The sequence below is a fragment of the Camelus ferus genome, chromosome 35 (assembly GCF_009834535.1).
Source record: "Camelus ferus isolate YT-003-E chromosome 35, BCGSAC_Cfer_1.0, whole genome shotgun sequence".
NCBI classification, from domain to species: domain Eukaryota; kingdom Metazoa; phylum Chordata; class Mammalia; order Artiodactyla; family Camelidae; genus Camelus; species Camelus ferus.
In genome coordinates, this window is record NC_045730.1 from 25,874,489 (window position 1) to 25,899,251 (window position 24,763).

The 24,763-nt window shown below is 49.9% G+C and overlaps 1 long non-coding RNA gene across 1 annotated transcript; it reads right to left on the reverse strand.

The window, feature by feature from the left end:
- Nucleotides 1-15,966: 15,966 nt before the first annotated feature.
- On the reverse strand, nt 15,967-18,764 carry LOC116661534. The gene is made up of 4 exons (XR_004317420.1): nt 18,615-18,764; nt 17,873-17,951; nt 17,124-17,340; nt 15,967-16,319 (listed from the first exon to the last, which is right to left on the reverse strand). It is a non-coding gene; the product is annotated as an uncharacterized LOC116661534 (long non-coding RNA).
- Nucleotides 18,765-24,763: the final 5,999 nt, after the last annotated feature.

Here is a 24,763-nt window from a genome sequence, read left to right on the forward strand (position 1 = left end):
CCACGAACTGGGCTTCTGTCTCCTCATCTGAGCAGCCCTGGACGAGCGGCGCACTTGCGCCCGGGCATTTCAAGGTCAGCAAACCAGATGAGCGTGAGTTTCTGGGACTTACTCGCTTCACAGCCCAGCTATAGAGCCCAGTCTCTATAGCGCCAAAGTGCCAAGCAGCCAGAATTCCTGTCTGTGTAACTTTTGGGGTCTTGGCTGCAAATACTGTGCAAAATGTTATGGTACCATTTTTTTTCCTGAACAGTTTCAACATAGTCTGAAGTTCATTGCTAATTACTTTTTTGAAAAACATTCGTGTCTAGTGGATTACAATTTTGAGGCTGACACCAGGAGAGATTAAATTTTTGCTGTTTCCTGTTCATTCCAGTCAAAATCTTTATCTTCTAGAATTTCTGATGTTTCCGGAGTGTAGTGTGTAAAGCTGGTCCACTGTCCTCAGGGCGTGCTCTCCGTCTGCGCCGTCCCTTTGTGGCTCTGGGGGAGGTGCGTCACGCCAGGCAAAATGCCAAAGTTATCTCTTCGGCAATCCCACCCAATTTACACAACGAGGGCGAGGGTTGCCTTCATGTTACTGACCAGCTCGAACAGAAACGAAAGGAACCTGAGAGTGAAGACTCACAGGGCGCTCACCCCTGTGGCCCTGCCGTTGCTCCGCCTCTGGAGGGCTGCCCGGTCTCTGGGGCAATGTTACCCTCTGAGTTTTGGGCTGGCATCACAGAGCCCGTGACACTACTTGGATGTGGACACACCTCTGAATTGTGAGAAACGGCATGTAGGTGGTTTCCATAAAGCCTCTCGATTTTGGGGGTGTGCGGGGGGCCCTGTTTGGACTGTAGCTCTTAGGGCACCGTAAGTCCGTGTAAGCGCTGGCGTCCCTACGAGGCAAGATAATACTGCGACCAGTGCAGCTGTAAAGTACTTTGCTGTCAGCATTTAAAATGTCTTCCACACCAGATAAAATAATTGGTTAAAAATCAGAAAACTATTAAAACATTTCACAAATTAATTGTAAGTTGATGATGATTTACTGACAGCAACGGAAAGCGAAGCAATTGGTCTGACAAAGAACATTCTTGACAAGACAAGTCAAGAGAGTGGAGTTGTCCGAACGTTCCCCGCGTGCCAATGAAATATTAATATACACATGAAACTTTCCCTGTTAATAAATTCATTTATTGTTAAATATTTGGATGTTATAGTGAGAGTTCTGTAAATATTTAACTTGGAAGTTCACTCAATTTTCCTAAAAGTGAATGAGATTATTTTATAGCCACAATTTCAGTCCAGATAAATGAATACAGTTTAATGTTTATGTCAAATCCATCACTAAAAGTTTCAGTTAATACGGCCATGTTAGTTTCTGGGACGGTGTTTATTCTAAAGGTCCAAATTTTCATTCAGCAAAGATGACCCATCTGCTGGATTCTGGTTGACACTGGTTTCATGTTTAAAGTCTGTTTCGTCCAATAATACGACGTTGGAAGAGCATAGACTTGTGCCCGTAGGACACGCTGGTTTGACCTTCTCTGGACGCCTCCTCTGAATCCTGCATCCCTGATGCACAGCTCTGTCACGTGACGACCTCCAGCTCTCGGATTCCCCTCACTTCTGTCTTCTTCCTCCTGGGTTGACTTACACGCAGGCATGGCTGCTAATTAGCTTCCGGGAGGGAGGAGGGAGACTCGTACGTCCTCTTGTCCTCTTGGTGTGGTCCCAGGAAGAGCCGGTCCCCTGCCTGGAAGAACGTCAGCTTCCACTCATTACCTCCCGTGAACACAGCCTGTCCCTTCAGTGACCAGCTGCTGCTTCCACAGCTTCAGGGAGGAGCTGAGCAACTTGCCAAGTTAATCTTCACCCCGCCAGGGTCGCTCTCGGCGGGGTGACGCCCGCGTACAGACACTCTTACCTGGATGACTTCTTGAAGGTACACTTTGCAAGATGGAAAAGTTGACAGTGAAAAGGGACCATCTTTCCCACCCCTTGTGGCTGGTTTTTATAGTTTTTTGAAAATTGTGCTCTTGGGGTTACCTCATGGGACTGTTTTTTAAGACCTCTGGCCAATTTTGAATTTATTGAAAACAAGATATATTGGCTTGTTTACATTTGAGGATTTTATTCTTGTTTGTTTTTTTGGGGGGAGGTTATTTGGTTTGTTTACTTAGTTATTAACCTATTATTATTATTTTATTCATGGAGGTACTGGGGATTGAACCCTGGACCCCGTGCACGCTAAGCATGTGTTTTACCGCTGAGCTCTACCCTGCCCCCTGCACTTGGGGGTTCTATATGGTCACCTGGTTGTAATGAGGAAGTAGGTTCTGAAAACATTCTTTCCAGGCGTTTCCAGGGAGAACGGCTTTCCCACCGCCATGCTCCCTCTCTCACGGCGTCTGGGTGCCTTTCTGTCCAGACCGAGATCTCTCGGCTGTGGCGTCTAGGTGTTCCTATTTAATTCTTTCTTCCCCTCCAGCAAAACATGATGGATTTTCCTGGAAGCCAGTGTTGACTAGGTGAGACTGTGTGTCGACATGAGCTTCCGGGGAAGGTTGACACACGGGGCGCCTGAAATCTCTGAGGGCAGACACAGGAATTTCACTCAGACTTCCTTCCACACACGACACCAAGAAGTATGGAAATGAAGGCTGTGGGTCTCACGTCTGATGGAACAATATGCTGCCTAAATTCAGCTAATTGTAAGGCATTTAGTGTTGAAAGACAAAGATATGCTAATCTTATTAAAATGTGCCTGGTTAAATTTAGCTATAAATTCCATTCAGTGTCCTGCTTTATGCATTCTTCCAAGTCAGAATGTCTGGAAAGAAACCACCCACCGTGCAGGATACAGCGTCAGTAATTTGGAAAGGTGAAAAGTTTAATTATGAGTCTATCTTCTGGGAAAAATGAAACAAGGCTGAATTCTTAATTTTTTTTGTTTGTTTAGATTAAACCAACCGAAGGGCTCTTTCCCGTTGTTTACACTGACGTTACTCTGACAGTCAGAAAGGCTTTTAGCATTTTTTTCTGTTTCATTTGAATTGAAGTTGTTTTTAATATATACAAATGAGGGAAAGCGCCTTAGCTAGAGCAGAGTTCAGCGCTGTTTAGACAGACGTGAGCAGTTTTAATTTTCCAGATAATGGAGGACCACAGCCGACTGAATCGTGGCCAGGGCTGCACCGCGGACTTAGAGGCCCAGGGTCTCGGCCCTGGCTTCTCGCTCCTTTTGTGGAAACTGGCAGGCCTAGCGGAGCCTCCTGACAGCTCAGTTTTCCTGGTGTGTCTCCCGGGATGAAATAAGCTGCGCCGGCTTCCTCGCCCTGGGGAAGCAGAGCGTCCCGTGAAGGCTGCGGCGATGTGTAAATCGAGAGGCAGCTTCCAGAGGACACATCTTGCTAAGAAATGCACAGAGCAAACGGAGCTCAAGCACAGATGCCTCGGGCCAAGCTCGCAGCTCCGGTGGCTCAAGGCTGAGCTGCAGAGAGTGGGTCCGGGGATGCAGGCTGGCAAGGCTGCGCTCAGTGCCTCGCTGACAGCCGGACACTGTTTTTAAGTTTTGCCTTTTTTCCTAAAGGTGAAAATCCCCCTTGGATTTCTTTTGGTTAGCAAAACCCAGTACTAGTGTAGGTTTTTTTTAAAAACTGAAGTGCAGTCAGTTACAATGTGTCAGTTTCTGGTGTCCAGCATCATGTTTCAGTCATGCATAGTATAGGTTTTTTTGTAAAAGCAAAGTGGCATAAGGTGAACTTTCGAAAAGCAGGGGATACCTGTGTTTAAAAAGGGCTTTTATTTTATTCTTGTAAAATAAAATATATATTCTTTATGGAGTATTTATAAGCATTCATATGTAACATTTATAAAATTTGGATAAACACAAATATATATATTTATTTACACACACACACACACACACACACACACAAAACACTACTATCCACAATCAACCACTCAAATATAATCTCCATTCTGTTTTGGTTAGATTCCAACCACTTAGCCATCCGTCTGTGTGTGCGTTAACGAATATTAGATCACACAGCGCCTATTTTTATAAATGTATAATTTTTATACATACCATTATTACACCATCTTTCATATCATGAAAATAATTTTATTTTTGAAAATCCACTCATAATTTATGGAACCAGGACCATATTGGGCATTTGGCTAGTTCTGTTTTTTTAATCATTATAAGCAGCGCTTCAGTGAAGAGTCTCCAGGCACATCGACGATTGTTTACTTGTCTGATTTAAATGTATTGTGATAATGTATTTAAAGACGGTATGTCTGTCTCACATGAGTGGATTCTCACGGCATTGCAAGAAAGATAATATCCAGAAAGCTTTGATTTCTGATTCTTTTTGCTATTTGAAAATGATAATAGTTTAGACCTGTTTAAAAATACACAGTATTCAAATATTTACATTTGTCCTGGAAGATCTGCTTGGCACCAGTGGTTATGAGTTGGTGGTGAAAGCAAGAGAAATTAGAAGGATAGAGTCCTCTCTAATGATGTCATAAACGGCCGAATCTGTTTTCTAAATTTCTGTTGTAGAAGAAAGATTTTGGAATTAGGTATTTTGAATGTGCTATGTCTGCTTCACTAAGTTATTCATTTTCTTTACATTACAATGTCCCCATGAGAAAAATGGCTACAGGGTCCCTTACTTGGGTTGTTTGGAAGACGAAGTGAGACCTTACTTGGGTAACGCTTGGCGGTGACAGTGGCGGAAGCTTGGCTGGTGCTGTGTGATGTGGCCGGTCCGTGGTAGCTACCGGGTCTCACCTTCCTGAGCCAAGTGTCAGCCCAGCCCTGCCGAGTCCACCACGTGTGTGTCCCGTCGTCTTTGTCCCTTCATCTGTCGCCGGCTGCTGGGATTGCTTTCAGTTCTTGGCTCTCATAAATAATGCTGCTATAAACACAGGGGTGCGTGTATCTTTTTGAATTAGTGTTTTTACTTCCTTCAGGTAAACGCCCAGTGGTGGCATTGATGGATCATGTGGCAGTTCTGTTTTTAATTCCTTGAGGAACCTCCATACTGCTCTCCACAGTGGCCGCGCCAGTCAACACGCCCACCAACAGGGCGCGAGGGCCCCTTTTCTCGCCAACGTTGGTTATTTGTTGTCTTTTTGGTAACAGCCATGCTAACAGCTGTGAGGCGGTGTCTCACTGGGTTTTGATTTGCACGCCCCTGATGACGCGGGAGGCTGAGCACCTTTCCCTCTGTCTGGCGTCTTCTGTGAAGAAATACCCATTTGAGTCCTGCCCGTTTTTTAACTAGATTGCTGTTTTTGGACACCGAATTGCTGAGCTATTTACATTTGGATACTAACCCCTGATCAGATACATAATTTGCAAACATTGTCTCCCGTTCAGCAGGTTGCCTTTTGTTTCGTTGACAGTTTCCTTCAGTGTGCAAACATTTTTATTTAATGTTGCCTCCTTTGCTTATTTCTGCTGCTGTTGCCCTTAAGGAGACATACACAGAAAAAATTACTGACACCACGTGAGCAGCTTTCCTCCTGTTTCCTTCTAGAGTCTGACAGCTACATCTGTTGTACTGCAGTTTCATTCCGGTTTTCTGTTCTTCCGCTCTGACCGGCTCTTTGCGGTGTTTTCTGTCTCGGGCGCAGCCCTCACTCTGCCCTCCGTTCTTCTCCTGAGTTCAGGGAGCATCTTCACGACCGCTGCCTCGGACTCTTTACCTGGAGGCTTGCTTATCTCCGTTTGGCTTGGTTCTTTTTCTGAGGCTTTTTCTGGTTCTTTGTCTGGGACACACCCCTCTGCCTCCTCGCTCAGTCTGACTCTCTGTGTGTGTTTCTCTGTGTCGGGGGGGCAGCTGCATCTCCGGCCTTGGAGGAGGGGCTTCTGTTGAAGGTGTCCTGCGGGCTCGGTAGTGCAGTCCTCCCTGGCCACCAGAGTCTGGTTGCTCCACAGGAGTGTCCCCTGTGTGGGCTGTGTGCTCCCCCTGTAGTGACTGGGGGCGATTCCTGCAGGCCTCCTAGCGTGTGGGGCTGGCCCTGGCCCAGAGGCTACCGGGCTTCGCCGCGACTGTTGCAGGTGCTCTAGTGTTTGGGGCTGGCCCCCCAGGGTGGGAGCTGCTTTGGGGGAGATGCTGGCCCTGGCTGAGGACACCCACAAGTTGTAGGGCAGGGGCTACTTTGGAGGGCCTCCAGCACCGGCCAAGGGCATCCACTGGGTCTGGGGGCCATGGGGCCATTTTGGTGGGGCTTTGGTGTCAGCTGAAGGCACCCACCAGGTCTTGGGGCAGGAAGCCACCTTGGGGGAGTGCTGGCCAGAGTGGGTTCACAGGTGAATCTGGGATAGGGTGAGCAGTGCTAGTAAGGCAGACGGGAGAGTCAGAAATGGCACCCCCAGTGCCAGGGTAGCTAGAAGATGAGCAAAAAACTGCCCCCCAAAAGTGGTGTCCATCAGCAATTCTGTACCCTCACAGATCCACTCCTCTTGGGCACATACCCAAAAATTAGCCCATGAGTTCCCCTTCACGCACCACCCAGGCACTTTACAAACCGCTGCCTCGGTGCCAGGACTCAGAGCAACTGAGGTTTTGCACGCAGACTTGGAGAGCGAAGTCTCAGTTTCCTACAGCCCTCCCGCTCTCCTAGACGTGAGCCCCGCCGGTTCCCAAAGCTGGACGTTAGGGGCCTCGTCCTCTGGCGCAGGTCCTCGGGCTGGGGAGCCTGACGTGGCGCTTGGACGCCTTGCTCCTTGGGGAGGCTGCACGCAGCTGTGATGCGCCCCCCGCCTGTGGGTCCCTGCGCTGGGGAGGGGGACTGGCCAGACTACCTCTCTGCACCCCCACCTCAATGTGGCTTTTTCTTCTTATCCTTTATGTTGGAAAATCTTTTCTGTTAGTCTTCTGGTCTTTCTCAGAGATGTTCACTCTGTCTGGAGTTGCAGTTCTGGGGTGTCCGTGGGAGGAGGCGAGGCTCAACCAGGTTTGTGCGGGTGTCATCGAATGATGTCATCACCTCAGCACCTGACTCCCTCCTCCTTTAGTCGGAGCATCCCGGGGCAGGTGCCCAACCACCCTGGTACCCTTCCCCTGCCCCCGCGATGAGAAGGAGCCTGGGCCAGTCCACTGGAGGGAAGCGGAGACCACCCAGGAATAGCCAGCCCCCAGTCAATCCATCCTTTTTTTTAAATTGAAGTACAGTCAGTTACAATGTGCCAATGTCTGGTGTCCAGCATCTTGTTCCAGTCATGCACATACAGACTTTTCATATTCTTTTTTCTTTATAGGTTACTACAAGATATTGAATACGGTTTCCTGTGCTCTACAGAAGAAATTTGTTTTTCTATCCATTTTAAGTACAGTAGTTAGTATCTGCACATCTCGAACCCCCCATGTGTCCCTCCCCACCGCTTCCCCCCAGTGACCACGTTTGTCTGCCGTGTCAGAGCGCAGACCCTGCGGTGATGCAGCAGAACCGCCCGGCCCGCCTCTGACTTGTGGGTGGAGTGGACGCTTCCTTTTGTCGGCCACTGATGCTTGTGATTTTTTATTATGCAGCGTTTTTGTGGCAACAGATAACTGAAAAAAACACATTCCTACATCATAGGCTCAGACAGAACAGTCATGCTGCTGTAAAACAGGTAGCAAAGCACCATAAGTTGGAATAAATTTCTTTGTAGGTGGCTGTTTTCTTCATAGGTAGGCTGTGGAGACTAATATTTTAATATAAGTTGGTACAAGCAAACAACAAGATAAGATTGAAGGAATTCCAATGTCACTTTGAAGGATGCTCAAAAACATAGGGATTGAATAACAGTTTGTAACTGACAGTAGGAAAAACTTTTAATTTACATAGAAACTAGAATTTTTGTTATGATTACAGTGACTGAGAAAGCAAAAGTGCACAGCTTTTTTTTTTTTTTTAACTTCTCTCCTTTCTCAAAATTTAGAGAATCATCATTTTCAAAGTTAAGTCACTCTCCCTTGTGACTTGCTGGCATGCACTGCAGCAGAAAGCGTCATCTTTGTTTCCTATCATTACTACGTTCAGACACTCATGTGCAGACAAATGATGCACGATCCTTTATTACCAGCCCTGTTAAAGTATTGATATTAGAGCAGGCATCGCACTCCTGGACCCACAACACTTGGGAGGGGGGGAAAATGATACAAAGGAAAGTAAATATTACAAAGGAAACTGAAAGAGATCGGTCAGGGATGCAGGAAGGCAGCCGAAGGAGGAGAAAATTCCTAGAAGAGTGGTCAGCAGGGGTCAGTGCTGCTGGAAGGTTAGGAGGATTCTTCTGGAGAACACCTGCTCAGTTGACAAGGTGCCATCAGGGGTGGTAGCGGGGAGGCTGATGGTGTGTGGGAGGATGTCACGCTGCCCTCGGATGCACAGACCAGGCGCAGGGTGCCAGCGCATGCATGCAGGTGTCCCTCTGAAGAGCCTGGCTCTGAGAGATGGTAAGAAGGGGTTGTAGCCAGGAGACACAGCACCAGGTGTGCTCTTCTTTTGTATTTCACGACGGAAATATCTGAAGACTATTTATGTTCATGGTGAAGGATCAGTAGAGAGACCAGTGCGGTGAGAACAGAAAATGAGCGTGCTTAAGAAAAGACTGCTGTGGGGAGGGAGTGATTCACCGCAGTTGAAGGTCTTAGAAACAATTCCGTTGTGGGAAACTGAGACCGACGTGCGATCACAGGAGGGGTGCTGTCAGATTTAGGACGGTTGAAGCGTGTTGGCTGGGCTCTCCTGGGACTTTGAAGGACATTGTCACTGACGTGGAATTGTAAGTGGACAGAACTTTCTTTAAGCACATTGCAGACGTCATTGCACCGTTCTGCATTGTTTTCGTCCGAGTTCCAGCAATTTGATCATGAAGCGCCTCTGCGCGTTTTGTTTCTTCTTCTTTTGTTTAAGTCCTGCTTGGGTTTGCTCATCTTGGGTCATGAATTTTGAAACCAATTCTGGCTGCTGTGTATTCTGTCCATCCTCGCTCGTCTCTCTTTCTGGGACTCCAGTTACCTGTGTTACAGAGTTATTCCAGAGCCTCTTATGCTCTGTCCAGTTTTTTTCATTTTTCAGTGTTTTGACTTGGAAATGTTCAGTGTGTCCGTCTTTGAGTTCAGAGATCCTTTCTTACGTGGTGTCAGTCTGCTCTCAGCTCACCCACTGACTTCTTCATCTCAGAGCACAGGTCCCAGAAAGACAGGAGGGAGCCTCCTCAGGAGAAGCAGAAGGAGCAGAGATTCATTTCAGACTCTCGTTTTCATCTCTTACTTGGAGCACGAGGAAGAAACCAGCCACCTGCCGGTGGAGACGGGAGAACCGTCGTCTTCTTACCTGGCTTAACGTGAAGCGGGAGGGATCCCTAGGTCACGGCTCTAACTCCTCTTTGATAAATAACCTGTGTGGAGAAAGCTGCCGCCCAGAGGTTCCTAAATGCCACCAGCCTCCTTGTAAGTAGAAGCTTTATTCACAGGGAAACGGCTGCAGAGGAAGTGGCCAGCGTAGGGCCCCACCGCCAACGTGGCAGCGAACTCACAGGCGAAGGGTCAGGGACAGTGTGCCAGCACGGCCAGCGCGCAGGCCCGGGGCGGTCCCTGAGCACTGCACAGTCCGGCAGTGCTCACACTTTTATCAGCATCACCTATTGGGAAATGCAGTATCTTCACCTCCTTTAATCCACATGCCTTCTCTTCAGTGAGAGTTTTGTTGAAGAAAAGTGAATTAAGAAAAAGTTGTTTTGTGTTGATCATGATTTCCCAAAGATCTCAGTTTAGGAAATCACACGTTCAGACCAGGAACTGTCTTCAGGCCGTGGCTGTCCTTATTTTCAGCGCTTAACGCAGCACCTGGCATATCGTCCGGGCTTAACAAACGCATCTAACATAAACTGGATGCCATTTCCCCGCTTGCTCCTGATGCTGTCTGGTTTAAAGTCGAGATGTTTAAAGCAGACCTAAACTTTGCAGCATTAGACGTATATACACGTCACCATTAGCCGAGAAAGCAAGCGCACATAGACTGCCCTTAGCGTAAGCCTCACGGAGCCACCCCTCCCTAGACGGGATTGACGCATCTCACCAATGAAGTTAGACAACGGTGATCGTTTTCCACACCGGCTGAACATAGCATAGGTGAATTTTCCTAGGATGAAATCTTTCTCATGAATTTAGAACCAATTTTTGACATTAGTTACTGCCTGGAGAGCCCAGCTCTATATTATAGACTGGATTAAAATGCTCTTGCCTTCGCCTTGGTCCACCGTGTAAAATACACGCTTTACCTTGAACTCCGTAGGTGCCGCCACCGCAGAAACAGCGCCGTTTGCGGGACCCTCTGCGCTGAGTCTCGCGCAGACGCCAGTTCATGGTGCGAAGACCTGGGCAGCTACATGAGTTGGGCCCGAACCGCACCTGCCTGAAGTAGCACATCAAAAGCGGAAGGCGGGTTTCCCTTCTGTCATCAGGGTGGCCGCTCTTGCCTTTCCTTTGCGTGCGCAGACAAAGAATACTCGAGAGATGGAAGTGCCACTCCCCCGTGTGCACGGTGGGGCAAGGGGGCCCTGCCTGCGACAAGCCGGGGGCATCTCTGGGTCAGGCCGTGATGTGGCAGTTGTGTCTGCTCAGCAGCAGCAGCAGCAGCAACAGCAGCCACAGCTGTGCCTTTAAAGTCACATCCGCGGTGTGGACCACAAAGCTGGTAGGCGTCCTCATTTGTAAACAGTTCCCCTTTGGCTTTGGGGCAGGGGCGGTGCTGTCCGATGCACCCACTGCTGCCGGGGGCGGGGCCTCCACATCTCCGCGTTCCAGACTCTCATAACTTTGGGGCGTGTGGAAGGGCTGGCTTCCCGCTCTCACTCCTGGCACACCAATAGGTGCCAGTGGTTTTAGAATTCTAAATGCAGGATAATTTGAATTTACAACGTTCTGAATCTAGACAAATCCCAGTCGTGTTACGACTGCTCTGATGGAGAATGACACTGTGAACTTCGGCACTTTTGAGGTTGGAGAATAGTTATGATTTCATTTTTTAAAAGTTAATGAACTTTGTTGTTTAACACTTCAATTTTTAGATTAGTTTTAGGTTCACAGCAAAACTGAACAGAAGTTCACACAGGCCACTCATTCCGTTTCTGCATCAGCTTCCAAACTCTGTGCTCTAAATCTCTGCATCGGCTCTTACCCGACTCCGGCCGCCCACCTAGCCCACTCCGTCTCCCTGCGGCGGGCCCCGTCCGCGGGCTTCTGGGGCTGCGGAGGCTGCCCGCCACTCCCCCAGAGTCACTCCACAGCGCCTCTCCGGGGGGCAAATTCACAATGGGGATCCAGGCTTGACCGTGGGTCCTGTCCTAGGTCTGCGCTCTCACCCTGAGCCAGGACTCTCCTGTGTCCACTCACAAACCACTTAGCCTGTTAAAGAACCCTGCTTCTTACTATCTGCTTTTGCACCACAGTTGCGTTTGCTGTGCTGATTCACTTGTGCATGGGTTCGTCTAGTCCTGAGGTATCTGTTAAGCTCCAGCCAGGTACACAAAGCCCTGCTGAATGCCGCCCCTCCCGGGGGGGGGGGGGGGGGGGAGGGAGGCCAGTCGCAGAGGGAGGGCGAGAACTTATCCTGCCTTTCTTCAAGGAATTTGCAGTCTAGACGGAGACCCAGGGCTTTATTTGCAGAAAGGTTGAGACTGCGTGTGAGTAAGGGACAAACGTTTGGTACGAGTTGGTACAAGCACTGTGTGATCTCGGATGTCGGACGTGGGAAGAGAGGAGAGTTTCCTTTGATGGGAGGATGGCTTCAGAGGGAGGTGTGTAGGGAGGCGGCCTTAGAGTGAGGATAAAATCTGAGAGGCGGGGAGGGTGAGAAAAGCCGAGAGGGGAGGGAGCGGGCGTGGTGTGCGGAGCCTGGGCTGGGGGGGGGGGGCACCTGCCGGCCCTTCTTTCACTGTCTGCAGCAAGATTTTTATTTATGTATTTAACACCTTTACGGCGCTAAGGCTCTTGCACAGTGGACTACACATGTTTCAGACGTGCAACCTGACGAGTTTTGACAGATGTGTAACTGCAGCAGGATTTTTAACCGAGACACAGAGGCAGAAGCTGCCTCTTCTGCCTCTGGATAAATGCTAAGACATTTAACATGGATACACCCGCAGTTTTCTGTGATTCTGAAGAGGTATTTAAGTCTCCACAAAAACACTGTCCCCTCCTTTGGGCTTGTCTGCCTTGAAAAGGGCCCTGGAGGTTTGTAAGAGTCTGACCCTGAGTTGGTCTCTCACATCCCCGAGATGTGTCGTTTATACACACGGGCGGTCTTGAGACTTGTCCCGGAAAAAAGGGCTTGTTTCCACCCCCCCCCATGCCAGTGGTACACAAAGTACAGTTCTCAGAGTTAGCTGAGGCTTGAAGACGATTCAGTCTGTTGGTCCTAGAGCCTGACCCTCACGCCCCTCTGTCTGTCTGTGGGCTGCCATCTTTCTTTCTCCCTCCTTCTTCAGTCTCTGTTCCATCTCTCCACCTCTCCTCCAACCCTGCATGTATGTTTGTAAACATATAAAAACCATATCCTGATTTTTAGGGAAAATTGAATCAAAATAGCACTTTTTACCAGACTAATGATGAAGTAACCTTAATTGAAATACATGAGAACAAAACACTATGTGCCAAGAAAACAGAGAGCAGCAGAGCCTACAGAGAGTTTCAGAATAATTGCAATTTAAAGAGTCTTGGAATTATTTCCACATTCAAAATCCAATTTTTTTTTATTTGAAAAGTTTTGGTCGAGGGAAAATTACTCCTTTCCCCGCTGAGTTGTAGTTAGAGTTATCCCTTCTTTGGCCGTTTGCCACACATCTTGGCAAATAAACCATGGATTCTAATGAACATCAAATTCCATGAGTTGAGGAGTATTAACGCAACTCGCGATTTTGCTTAAATCAGGCAAATCACCACGTACACGGAGAGTGAGACAAGGATGGTCTTACAGAGTGTGCCCCTGGGCTCTGTGCTCTCTGCAAACGCTGACTTGCCGTGGGTTTTACGTGCCGTCCACAGCACCCACAGTTTGGGGCTCACTCTGCTTCCTGAATGGTACGTGCTTCTCTGCACCCACCCTGATGCTGGATCCCCAAAGCCTTCATCCAGCCTCTCCCCCCCCCTTACCTCCCAACCGCCCCCATCGCCTTGTGCTGAAACGACGTCAAGTAAGTACCCATACTTTTAAACAGAAAAGACCATTCTGCTTCCTGGGGTCAAGTGACTGGTTTTCGTCTTTCCCCTGGAGAGCTCTGGTTCGCCTGGAGTGCTGGGAGCTATAGGGAGGGTCACCAGAAGGCACACGCAGTCAGCAGATTGGCCAATGAGTAGAGCAGCTAGTCAGCAGACAAAGGACAGGGCTCCGGGCCCACAAGGCTGGATGGGACTGTTCATGCCGTCCTGGGCCCCCGACGTGGACACGGACACGCCAGCCCACTGGGCGGGCTCAGAAGAGTAAGTTTGTCTTTTTGCTAAACCAGGTCTTTCTTTAGCTGGTGTGGTCTGTCTTTACTCAAACACCAGACAGGTGCCTGAGCATCGTGCCGCCGGACGCCACGCGTTTCCTCACCTCATCTCAGCTGCCGTCCACTTTCTTCCCTCCCCCTGTGCAAATAAACCCCCAAGACACACACAACCGAACAGCAAGAACCAGCCCCAAAGCAACCAATCCACCAACCAGCCCTCAACAGTGAAAAGGGAGAAAAGAAAGCACAGTGCAGGTTTAGTGACGCGGATCTGCAGTCAGGGACCTCCGCCGTCCCCGCTGCCACCAGGAAGTGAATGGAGGGGGAGGCCAGCACCGTTACCCGCCCATCAGGAAGTGGCCTTTATTCTCTGCATGGAGGTGCCCTAAGTACATGCAAATCCATGCAGATAAGCATCGGAATCTTAAAGTGTTGCAGGCTGCAAGTGACCTCAGTTGCGGTGTTTCCGGCGAGAAGTCTCGTCAAATTCCTTTGCGGCTTCGGATGCAAGAGTTAACCCATCAGAATAAGGTTGCCTTTTCTGGACGACGCGGATGTGGTGCCCTGGCATTGTGAGGCTTACCCACGGACTCCTGTGATACGCTGCAAACGCGAAGTGGTGATTATTAAGAAAATGAATTTATCAGTAACACCGTGCCCGGGGGCAGTTCTGAGCTCAAGCAAACAGTTCCTCAAACAGAATGACGCCTCTTCCCCCAAGGAAAGCATGCATTTGGCATAAAGAAGGCACGGTCACATTTGCTTTTTAAAAACGGAACTAGCTTAATAGTTAACTTATTTCCTGAGTGGAGTGCAGGCCTGGAAAGAAGGCTGGGGTTTTCTCCTCTCCCCGAACCCGTGTGCTGTTTCACCTTCTTGGGATGCATGTTGGAAACAAAGGAATGTTTAAAAATGATTCTCTCAGGCCTTGTGTTAGAGATGCAGCTCTTTTTGAATAATTAGCTGCATTTGTTAAATATTTGAAACCCTCTTTACTCTGAGGTAAAGAATGGCCTCGCGGAAGATGGGTGAGCGACGCGGGTGTTTCAGAAGAACACTTCTTATCAGTCAATGAGGAGAGGCCTGTGCTACCTCCGTTTCCTCTTATTTGGAGCTTCTTCTCTAAAGAAATACTATTTTTTCTTCAAACATTCCCGTTTCCTGTTTCCTGAGTGACATTGTTTCAGAGATTGGCACCCACAGCAGGAGGCGGGAGGTGGTGTCACTTCGAGCCTGCGTGAATCACGGGCACAGCCCCCAGAGCCATGCCCGGGGCCTCAGTCCCCCCCCCCCCCGGGCAGAGTGGCCTTTTAACTGCGCTTTTTTTGGACTTTTTTGGACCCACAGGGAACCTATTTCAAGTGTTACTCGTGTCTCGGAATTCACCTGGGACTTAGGGCCAGGAGAGCAGGCCTCAGGTTTGCTGCTGCTGCCTCGGTTGGGTGCGCGTGGCATCCTTAGCAGCTGGTAAAGCTTGTGAAAGGCCTTCCTTTCTGACCACTTTTTCCTCATCGTCCTGATTTGCCTAATTGCCGACAGTCTACCTTGTTTCCTGGTGGATAAGGCTCCTTCATCTCCTGGGGACTGTTTTAATTACCTCGGCCTTTCCCACAGCCCGTCCTCTTCCTGCATCTGTGGACGCTCTCGGCTGGACCGGGTTTTAGCACAGAGCAGCATAAGGAGCGGCAAGTGGGGCCCGGGCGAGAGTGGCAGGCAGTGCCGCCTGCACCACGTGACGTGATCAAAGTCTTCCGTTCCAGTCCGTGTCAGATTTTTTTGCCTTTAACTCTCACACCACCTGGTGATATTCTTATATTTTACTCATGTGGAAACCAGGACTTGTCATGGAATTAGTAAGAGCCAGGTCCAAGCTCAAGGTCTTCTCGACTCCAAGGGACCTGCTCTCAACCTTCCCTGTAGAGAAGTCTGGTCCCTGATCCCAAAGGTCCTCCAGCTTGACGTCCCAGGGTCCTACACTGGGTGATCACCCTCCAGATATCACAGTCACCTTCTGTTTTAGAAGAAGTATAATTTTAAGAAATTGGAATTTTGTTAAATTCTTAGTTGAATGACCTCGGAGTAAGCGTAGCAAAGCTCCTCACTTATTCGTGAGGGGGGCCATTGCCCTGAAGTCTCCAAGCGCAGGAAGCACTCAGGGCGAGACCGACGGCTTTGGCTGACAGGTGGCCACCCTCTGCGTATGGCTTTTTGGGTTGCCAAGGGCCTCCCGCCACGTCCAAAATAACTGCTTCACCAGGCTGCCATGTTATTAGCCATTCCCACCCCTACGCATTCATCTCTTTGGCTTAAAAATTGTCTCTAGAACTCCCTTGATAACCTACCAGTGATAGGAGACTGATTGAAATAAGGCACATAAGCTTTAGCCTGAATGATCTGATGGCATTAGAAAAACTTTGAAATAATAGGAAAAAGATAAATTATAAAGTATTTTATTTAAACATATTTAATAGTGTCTAGTATCTCGTGAAAAAAACCCCAAAAAACCAAGCACTGTTAAATGAGTGAAAACAAGGGACAGGGGTTTGGAAAGGCCGGGTAAGCAGACTTGAGGTGTAGCCGGGGTGGTGACCGGCAGGGAGCAGGCTCAGTGTGGGTGGTGGGCGAGAGAGAGCGGGACGGATCCGGTCACGGGGGTGGTGGTGGGGCAAGTGCAGCTGGTGCCTTCCCTCCGTCACCAGATCAGAAATCAGGCAGACATTTGCCCACGACCTGCTCTCCAGGCACTTCCTGGTTCCACTGTCTTGGGCCATGGTTTTACGTCTTCTGTTGAAACGTACATATTTCAAACACGATGATCACACACCCAGAGAAGCTAAAGAAAGAAACAGATGTGACACTAAGACAGAGGGACAAGCGTTCTAGGCTTCTGCCTTTGCGGGGCATGGAAGCCGGAAGGCTGCGAACTCAAATCCTGGGGAACCGGCTGCAGCGGGTCGTGCAGACAGTGTGAAATTTATGGGCCCCGCACGCAGACGGTTATTCGGCCTCTTGTACTTCCTGTTCCCAAATCCTGTTTTAAGTTGAAAATGGTAGAAAGAATAAATTATGTGATAATGAAAACTTCCTTCCTCTTTTATTTGTGATCAGGAACTACCGTTTGCCTGTGTGTCACGGGGCTGCGGCGGCGGCAGAGCAGGCGTGGGCTCACACGCCTGAAGAGCCAGAGCAAGCAGGGCCAGGCCAACGGGCAGCGGCTGCAGGAGGAGCCAAAGGAGCGGGCTGGGCCCTGGGCTTTTGCAAAATGAGCCCCTTCGGGGCCGAGCACGTGATGGCTCCTGCACATGATGGAGGCTGATGAACAGGCAAGGGCCTCCTGCCTGTGATGGAGGCTCTGGGCCTGGACCCGCTGGGGCTAAAGCAGACCCGCTGCCTGGGAGCCGTGCACCGGCTAGAGTTCCCGAGATGTTGGTCGCCAAGGTGGAAGGGTCACAGCGGCCAGCTGGCAATTCATGTGTGTATATGCCTGACTGGGACAGGATGGCAGACACCAGAAATGGACACACTGTAACTGAGTGTGCTTCAATTAAAAAAAAAAAAGATCCATTTGGTGATGGACTGGATTCCAAATAGGAAGTGGAGTCCAAATTTGGACCAGATGATGAAATGTGGCCCCTACCTTCTGACAGGCAAGGCCAGGGGTGGGGTGTGGGTGTGTGTGGGGTGTGGGACCCTCCCCTCCTCCTCGGGAGCTGGCGATGTCTATCCCTGAGGCTCGGCTAGCGGCTCCCACAGCAAACACGTGCCGGCACCCAGTCAGCCCCAGCTGTACGCACGTCACCAGGCGTCCGGCTTGTCCCTCCATGCCTGGAGACGGGCCTTTCAGGAACCACCACCTGAGAGCAGGGAACAGAACCCACGTGTCTCTGCCTGCTTACTTTCACTTTAATAAGTGGCTCTGAGAGCCAAGCGGCTTGCCTAACTATTTATTTTTCAGCTAATACCAGGAACCGACTAGAAATACATTCACAAGGAAAACACAGTAATTAATTTGTCACTGAAACCTGAGGGGTCCGGCTCCACTTACAGGTGATAATGAATGTTTTGCATGTAATTAGCAAGAATAATTAGCACCTTCCTGGTAACAAACAGACTGCCTGGTGCTCTGCAAACAAAATTAATTGTCGTCCTAACAGAGGCAATTGTGTCTCTGCTGTCTGACAACGTCCCATATTTGCGCCAACAGCTCCCTGAGACCGCCTGGCTTTGTGAGGGTAGGAAGGGAATCTATGAATTGCACCTCTTCCATCTGCTTCCCAGAAATTTCGGGACCACCAGGGGACTTGTTTGTCAAAACCTGCTAAACAATTTGTAATCTTTGACATGTGTTTCACTGTATTAACGGATGAACTGTTCACATCAACTTACCGGTCAAGCCAGGAGAGCTCCTCTAATCAGTCAAAGGCTGACATTTGAAAACTCCGGCAACTTTTCCCCCCTATTTTCCCTGGGAAAGGAATAGATAAAATGCTGAAGTGGAAATGAGGGGGGCAAACTCCAAGCTGGGTTCTCCTGAAGCCTCCTGAGAGGTCTCTGCCCCTGGAGGGAGGGGTCTGCACGTGGACACCTGCCCATGCTTGTGGGGCTGCATTTTCCAGTCCTTTGAACCATTTCAAATGACATAAAACTTGCACACACACTGGGTTCCTTTCTCCCTAACTTGGAACCATGTGTTTTAAACTCCTAGAGCTTGCAGTTTGGGAACATCATTTTCACGACCGCGAATATTCTCGCGAGGCCCGGGGTGTTCACAGCAGCTGAGAAAGCCTCACTTTAAAGAGGACCCTCCGACAGACTGCGTCCCGAGGGGGCTCGGGGAACGAGGCACCGCACAGCCTGGATGGAACTGGGTGTGGAAGCACAGGCTGTCTTCAGACCCCGTCCCGGGGAGTGGCCCCACTCTTGCTGGGGGCACGGGGGTTCATGTGGGTGCCACGTGGAGACCCCGGGGGGTTCCTCCCGTGCGACTTCTCCTGGAAAGCGTCTGTCTGCCTTCCTGAGACTCGGTTCTCCCGGGGCTGCCCTGGCATCACCTCCAGCCTTCCCACTTCTGCCCTCGTGCTGGACCTGGCCCTCCAGCTGTCCTCCACCCCCTGCCCTTGGCCCCCACCTTCAGGGCACAAAGGCCATCGTGTCAGAGCTTGGCTTCCATCTCTGTCTCAGGTTTCCAGCTCCTGGTTGGTGACTTCAATCCATGCATCACTTTCCTCCAAATGCCACACACTGACCTGGGAGAGACTTGATTCTCCTCAGATGTCTGTTCACGAACCGCCCCCCTACCCCGGAAGCCTGCCATCTCTGGGTGACCTCTGTGTCCTCCGCCCCACCCGGTCTCTAGCCCGAGCCAGCATTTCTGGGTAATGCGTTTTCTCTCTGTTCCTCTTCCTTCCACCTGCCCGGCCATGCTCACGCCCTCCTTGGGACAGTGCTGCCTCCCCACTGGCTTTCCTGTTGTGGGCAAACTGCTTCCCTAGTGCTTTGGTCCAAAACCCGAACTCCTTCACTGAGATTCAGAATTCTCCATATCTTAGCCCCGAGGCGCCCAGACACATCTGGCATGCTGTGGCTCCAGGAAGCCCCCCGGCCAGCCCCGCCCTCCTGCCGCCTATCTCTTCGAAGTCTATTGGCCCCCAGCACCTGGCCTACTTTTCCTTCCCTGCAGAAGCCCCCCCCCCCCCACTGGAAGCCCTGGAAACAGTCTTGTCTGCGCCTGGTCTGCTCGCTCGGGGCAGAGCCAGCACCTCCCTGCGTTCACCCTCTGTGCCTGTGATGCTTGTCTCTCAGTCACATTTCTCAGGGCCCAGGACTGCGGCAGATCTTAAAAGTTGCTGATGATTCAGTTTTGTATCAATCATATTTAAAAAAAATTTTTCTTTTCAATCGTTTACTTATTTGCCTTTTTTGGCAGCGCAGCTGATTTGCAGCATGCCCGTTTCCGGTGCACAGCGCAGTGGCTCAGCCGCGTGTGTGGGCTCTTCGCCACTACAGGTCGCCCCACGGTACTGGGCTGCGCGGGAGGGCTGCGCTGTTTATCTAGTCGACGCACAGTGGTGTGTGTCTGCTCACTCCCAGCTCCGGGAGTAGCCCTCCCCCCCGACCTGCCCCTTTGCTGACCGCACATTTGTGTTCTGTGTCTGCGAGTCTCTTTCTGTATTGTAAATGAGCTCATTTGTATTATTTTTTAGATTCCACGTACAAGTGTCACCTGACACTTGTCTTTGACTTACTTCACTTAGTATGATCGTCTCTAATCACGTTTTACTTTCACTTCAAAACAATTTTATCAGCAGAACTGTCTTTTAAGATCATTTCCCCTGTTTGGGGCTCAGCCTGAGGCTCTGGGCCTTCCACTTCCTGGGCTTCGGCGCCTGCTCCTCCCGATGCTGGGCGCCCTGGAGCGAGGATGCTAACTCACGCAGGGGAAAGGGCATGTGCCCAAGGCCGTGCCTCTGGTGCTGCTGTGGACACAGGGGTCATCTGTCAGAGAGTGAACGGAGCTGTCGGGTGGCTGCAGGATTTCCCAGGTCACACGGCTGGAGAGCGGAGAGCTGACTGCAGGTCAGGGAACAGGCTCTAGCCCTTGCCTGCTGCTGACTTGACTGGCTGTGTGACTGAGAAAACTGCTTGCCTCTCTGAGCCTTGCTTTCACACCAGCAAAATCCCCCCATCCTTTCATTCACTGGGTACTCGCTAAGCTCCTACTGAGCAATTTTGACCAGAGGATCCTCACGTAACGGTGCTTGTCTAAGGCGCAGGTCATCCCTGTATGACAACTCACATCACACTGCCCTAAGATTAACTCCACATTTGTCCTCCTCAGACTAAAGGCCTCCGTGGGAGAGGCCACGCCCACTGCCTCCATACTTCCCAGCACCCAGCACAGTGCCCTTGGGGCAGGAAGCGTTCGGCCAATCATTCCCAAGTGACTGAGTGTAGCTGTTAAAGGACAGTTATTTTCCTTCGAGTCTCCGTATAGGATCCGGTCTTTGAGCGCTTCCTTCGGGGAGGTGAAACACATACTCAGTGGAGACTTCCAGCTCTGGTCAGTTGCCTACCAACTGTAAACAGATTGAGTTGTAGCTAATATTCTGGCCCTGAGGCACCTCTGTTGTGTGAATGCACCCTCAGAACTTCGCAGCTGGGTCTCAGTTTGACCACATCTTACATGGATGCCACATCTGTATCTCACTGATCGGGCTGAAACGGTGACATGAGTTTTTGGTTAAAGTCGACTGCGGTGGGGTTTACGTTCCTCGGCACTTGGGAGGAGAAAGGTGCCCCACAAGGGGGAAGACTGCAAATGCCAGAAACGTGGCAAGTGGGGAGAGATGAACCCACGATCCCCCTCCTCCAGTAGACAAAGCTGGGTTTAGCTTCCAGCTGCGTCTGTGCCTGCCAGGCCGAAGTGGCTGCTTGTTTTCTGGCACAGCTAGAATTTGCATGTCCTGTTGATCTTGTTTGCCATCCTTCTGAACTGAGAATGTGGCATTGACTGAATTCTTAAAGTGAATATGGAGATTTTATTAGGCTAAAAAATTACTTTTTTGGGGTGTTGACTTTTTAAAATTGAAGTACAGTTACCATGTGTCAACTTCTGGTGTACAGCACAATGTCCCAGTCATCATGTGCATACATACATTCATAAAAATTACTTCAAAGTATTTTCCTTTCAGTGTTCAGTAAAGATGAGTGAATCAAGAAAGCTTTCTTTTTCTTGGGAATAATCCCAAGCTGGGCTTCCATCAGGTGTTCAGGAAAAGAAAATAAACGTCTGGTTAGATTTTTTTCGTATAAGCACTAAGAACTGTAAGTGTTTGGAAGACCTATGATGCTACAGTAGGATCCGGCACTTTCAGAGTCCCAGGTAAAATGGTAAGTTAGAAGGCTCCCAGGTTGCCTTCTCCCTCACCACGTCCGTGCGACCTGGCTCTGGGAATGGACTTTTTCCTCTTGCTTACGGGGCCACTCCTGTCATTTCCCGTCCTGTGTCAGGGGACGGGACAGGGACCATTGGTAGCCGTCTCGAAAGAGATGCTGTTTCTGGCTGCTGTGAGCTGCTGGGGTAGCTGGGGGGCTGTTTCCTAGCTGGGAGTTTTGCACAAGTGCAGCAGGAAGCCTTGCCACACGTCAGTGGAAACGGACAAGTTCATTTGATGAGTAATCAGACTCTATGGAATTCGTCATTTGAGAAGAGTGTGTTCAAGAGTATGTGAGTCCTGCCCGTCAGAACCGGAACGTCTTTCAGTCGGGGTTTCTGGAAGCACATGCATTAACCAGACCATCCTTAATCTGCATGCGTTTTGTTTTTTCATGTGCATTCAGACTTTGACTAAGAGCTCACAAAGAATGACTAGTAGAAGGAAACTAGGTGCAGCGGGTACAGAAGCCAGGAGGTGGACACACTTAGTCTTTGTTATTTTCTGGAAGCAGAGAGTCACATCTGCATGCTTGTTTTCGTACAGTTTTTGGTGCAAGTGATACCTAAAATGTCCATCTTAACTGTATTATAGTCTCCATGTGGAAAACAGTCATAAACACATAACATTTGAAACCCAAATTCTAAAGCTTCCTCATAGTAAAGCTAAAAATCAGCTAAGGAATAGTGAATGACTAGTGGGACAATACAATTAAGTTTTATTTTCCTGAACAGAATCAAGCTGTTTTTCTTGTGGGAATGCTATTACATGACAGAGAACTGGGAGGCTACACCAGACGTTTGGTTAAAGCTCTATTTAGCTTTTAAGCCTTGACTTTCTGAACTTTCAACTTAGGAGTCGAACATTTCCCCGTGTTTCTTTAGCATATTTAAATGAATTCCTCAAGACTCCTGAACTTAACATTGTGTCAACTTACAATAATAAATGGATGTGAAAAGCAGTCAGTGTAAAATCAATCTCTATTTACTTTCCAAAAAAAAAAAAAAAATGGATGCACATATGTGCTGTTCTGGAAATTTGTGGCTGCCGGTCTAAGAAGTTAGAAACAGTGGCTGACTTGAATTTGAATCAAAGAGGCTGCTGTTTTAATATCAGAATCCCTGTCCTACCGGAAAGTTCTTCGTGGCAAAATTTTCGATGAGTTTACTTTCAGCGAGAGCATTTTCAGTAGCTTGTACCTGATTCATTGAGCACATGGGGAAGGTTCATCCTCCCCTCCTGATTTCTGTATGAACGTCGTTTTTTAGTATGTGAACTCCTTGTGGCAGTGGGATGGGGCCAGCGTGCTCTTGGGTTCCGGACGTAACCACGGCCCCTCCCGTCCCCCAGCCCACACAGTCTTGAACTCAACTTCGTAGTTTGATTTTCCCTGAACCACAGCAATGAACTCAGAAAATGACTTTAAGGTTGAGTAATTATGTCTCCAGGTGTCCGACATTTAAACCTTGACACTGAAACAGGAGTCTGGTCTCTGGATTCACTTATGATGAATGTCCTTGAAATATTCCACTCCGTTCTGCTGCAGGCTGTGCTTCAACTGTGGACATCATTAGGGGATGGAAAAAGGAGTCTTTACTCCTTAATAATTGGGAGGCAGGTGTTGCTGAAAGTGGAAAGGCTTCCCCTTGAGCTGGCGCGGTTGGATCCTTCCCCTTCCACGCCTCTCCCCCAGCCGCTGTCTCCAGGGGACACTGGGGGCCCCCGGTGGTGGTGACTTTCCTTGCCGAAGTTGTGCGCATGTTTATTTACCGTCACAGTAAGCTTCCAAGAGTAGGCCTCCGGGAGCCTTCTCAGTATCCCAAAGGGGTAGGTCAAATCGCCGCAACTCTCAGACTCCAAACGCAGTCACACGAGTGGGCAGCACGCGACCTAGACCATCCACGAGCCAGGCTGAAGTAAATACCACAGCGGTGATGAGGCTGATGCCAGAGGGTGTCCGTCCTTTGCCTCTGGAAGTCTCTGCGTAATGATCTGCTGTGACTGGGGAGACTCGCTGTGTACTTGGATAACTGTTTAGTGGAATAAACTTTCCAGTGGAGTCCCTTTCTTATTGCTACGGTAATCCTCTCCCAAGGAGAAACATTTTGTTGTCTCAGGGATGTCCGATATCTCCTCTGTGTCTGGGCCACAGCTGGGCCACTTCTGCCTCCATTACGTCAAGCACGAGGCTTTGTCTGAGAATCGGTGCTCGTTAGCTGACCTGATGGACCATCTGAAGGAAGGGGGATGAGGCAGAACTGGAAGAAGTAAATGAAGTGCTCCAAAAGCAGTTTAGAAAAAAGAATTAGTTCAGACGTCAGAGAAGTCTTTAGCAACAGAATCAAGCGCCACATCTACAGACGGGGCTGGAGGCGTCCCAGGGCCCCATTATCTCACGTCTGTGAACCTTTAAAGGAGCCTCCTGGCGTTCAGGAGTGAGTGTGAGCCCCTGGACCACTCGGCCTGCTTACACTGGACAGATGCCACTGCCAAACTGAAGACCCTTTTCAGTCTCTTCTTCCATCCTCAGGCGACAGTGGCATCCCAGGATGACAACATGCGCATCAGCCACCGCCACTGGCTCAGCCCTTGGCAGCTGCGCCCCAGTATCTGTGCGCTAACGACCCCCTCCCTCAACCAACCCCTCCCTCAACCAACCCATCCAGAGCAGCCCCAGGCGTGGCGCAGTAATTGGCACCAGGTAGGCGATGAATGTGCATTTTCATTTGATGCTCACAAACCCAAAATAAATGGTGCAGAGATGAAGAAACCAGGACCCAGAGAGGGGGGTGCGTTGCCACAGCCTCCATAGGGTGCGTAAGGCACATTTCAAGCCACTGCTGGCCTTTAGTTTCCACGGTGGACTGAACAACCGCACGGGAGGCCCCAAAAGCCCGTCCGTTACTCTCTGGTGTCCCGTCCTCAGTGATCCAGCGTGGAGACCGCACGCGCTGACGGCAGCCCGCCAAGCGCCGTGTTCTAAGGGGAGCTTGCTGCATCTGTACTGGTGGGTTCTGCAGCGACCCGGGAGAGCCACACAGCCATCAGACAAGGAGCGGAGGCACATAGGGAGAATTGACAGCCCAGTTTTCTCAACCAGGAGGTAGCAGGGCTGGGGGGTGGCCTCAGGTGGCTGGAACCCGTGCAGCCACATCTGGGGGTTCTTGCCCTCAGCTGCAGGGTCCAGCGAGGCCAGCTTCTGCGCATGCTCTTCCAGATGCCCGTCCTTACCAGGAATTCACCCCATGGTTAAGGCTTTCCTAGGGGAGGCCTGGCCTAGCTGGAAGTGTTGCAGGAAAATGGGACAGTAATCTGCCTCTGGGCAAGGAATGAAGCAGCACTC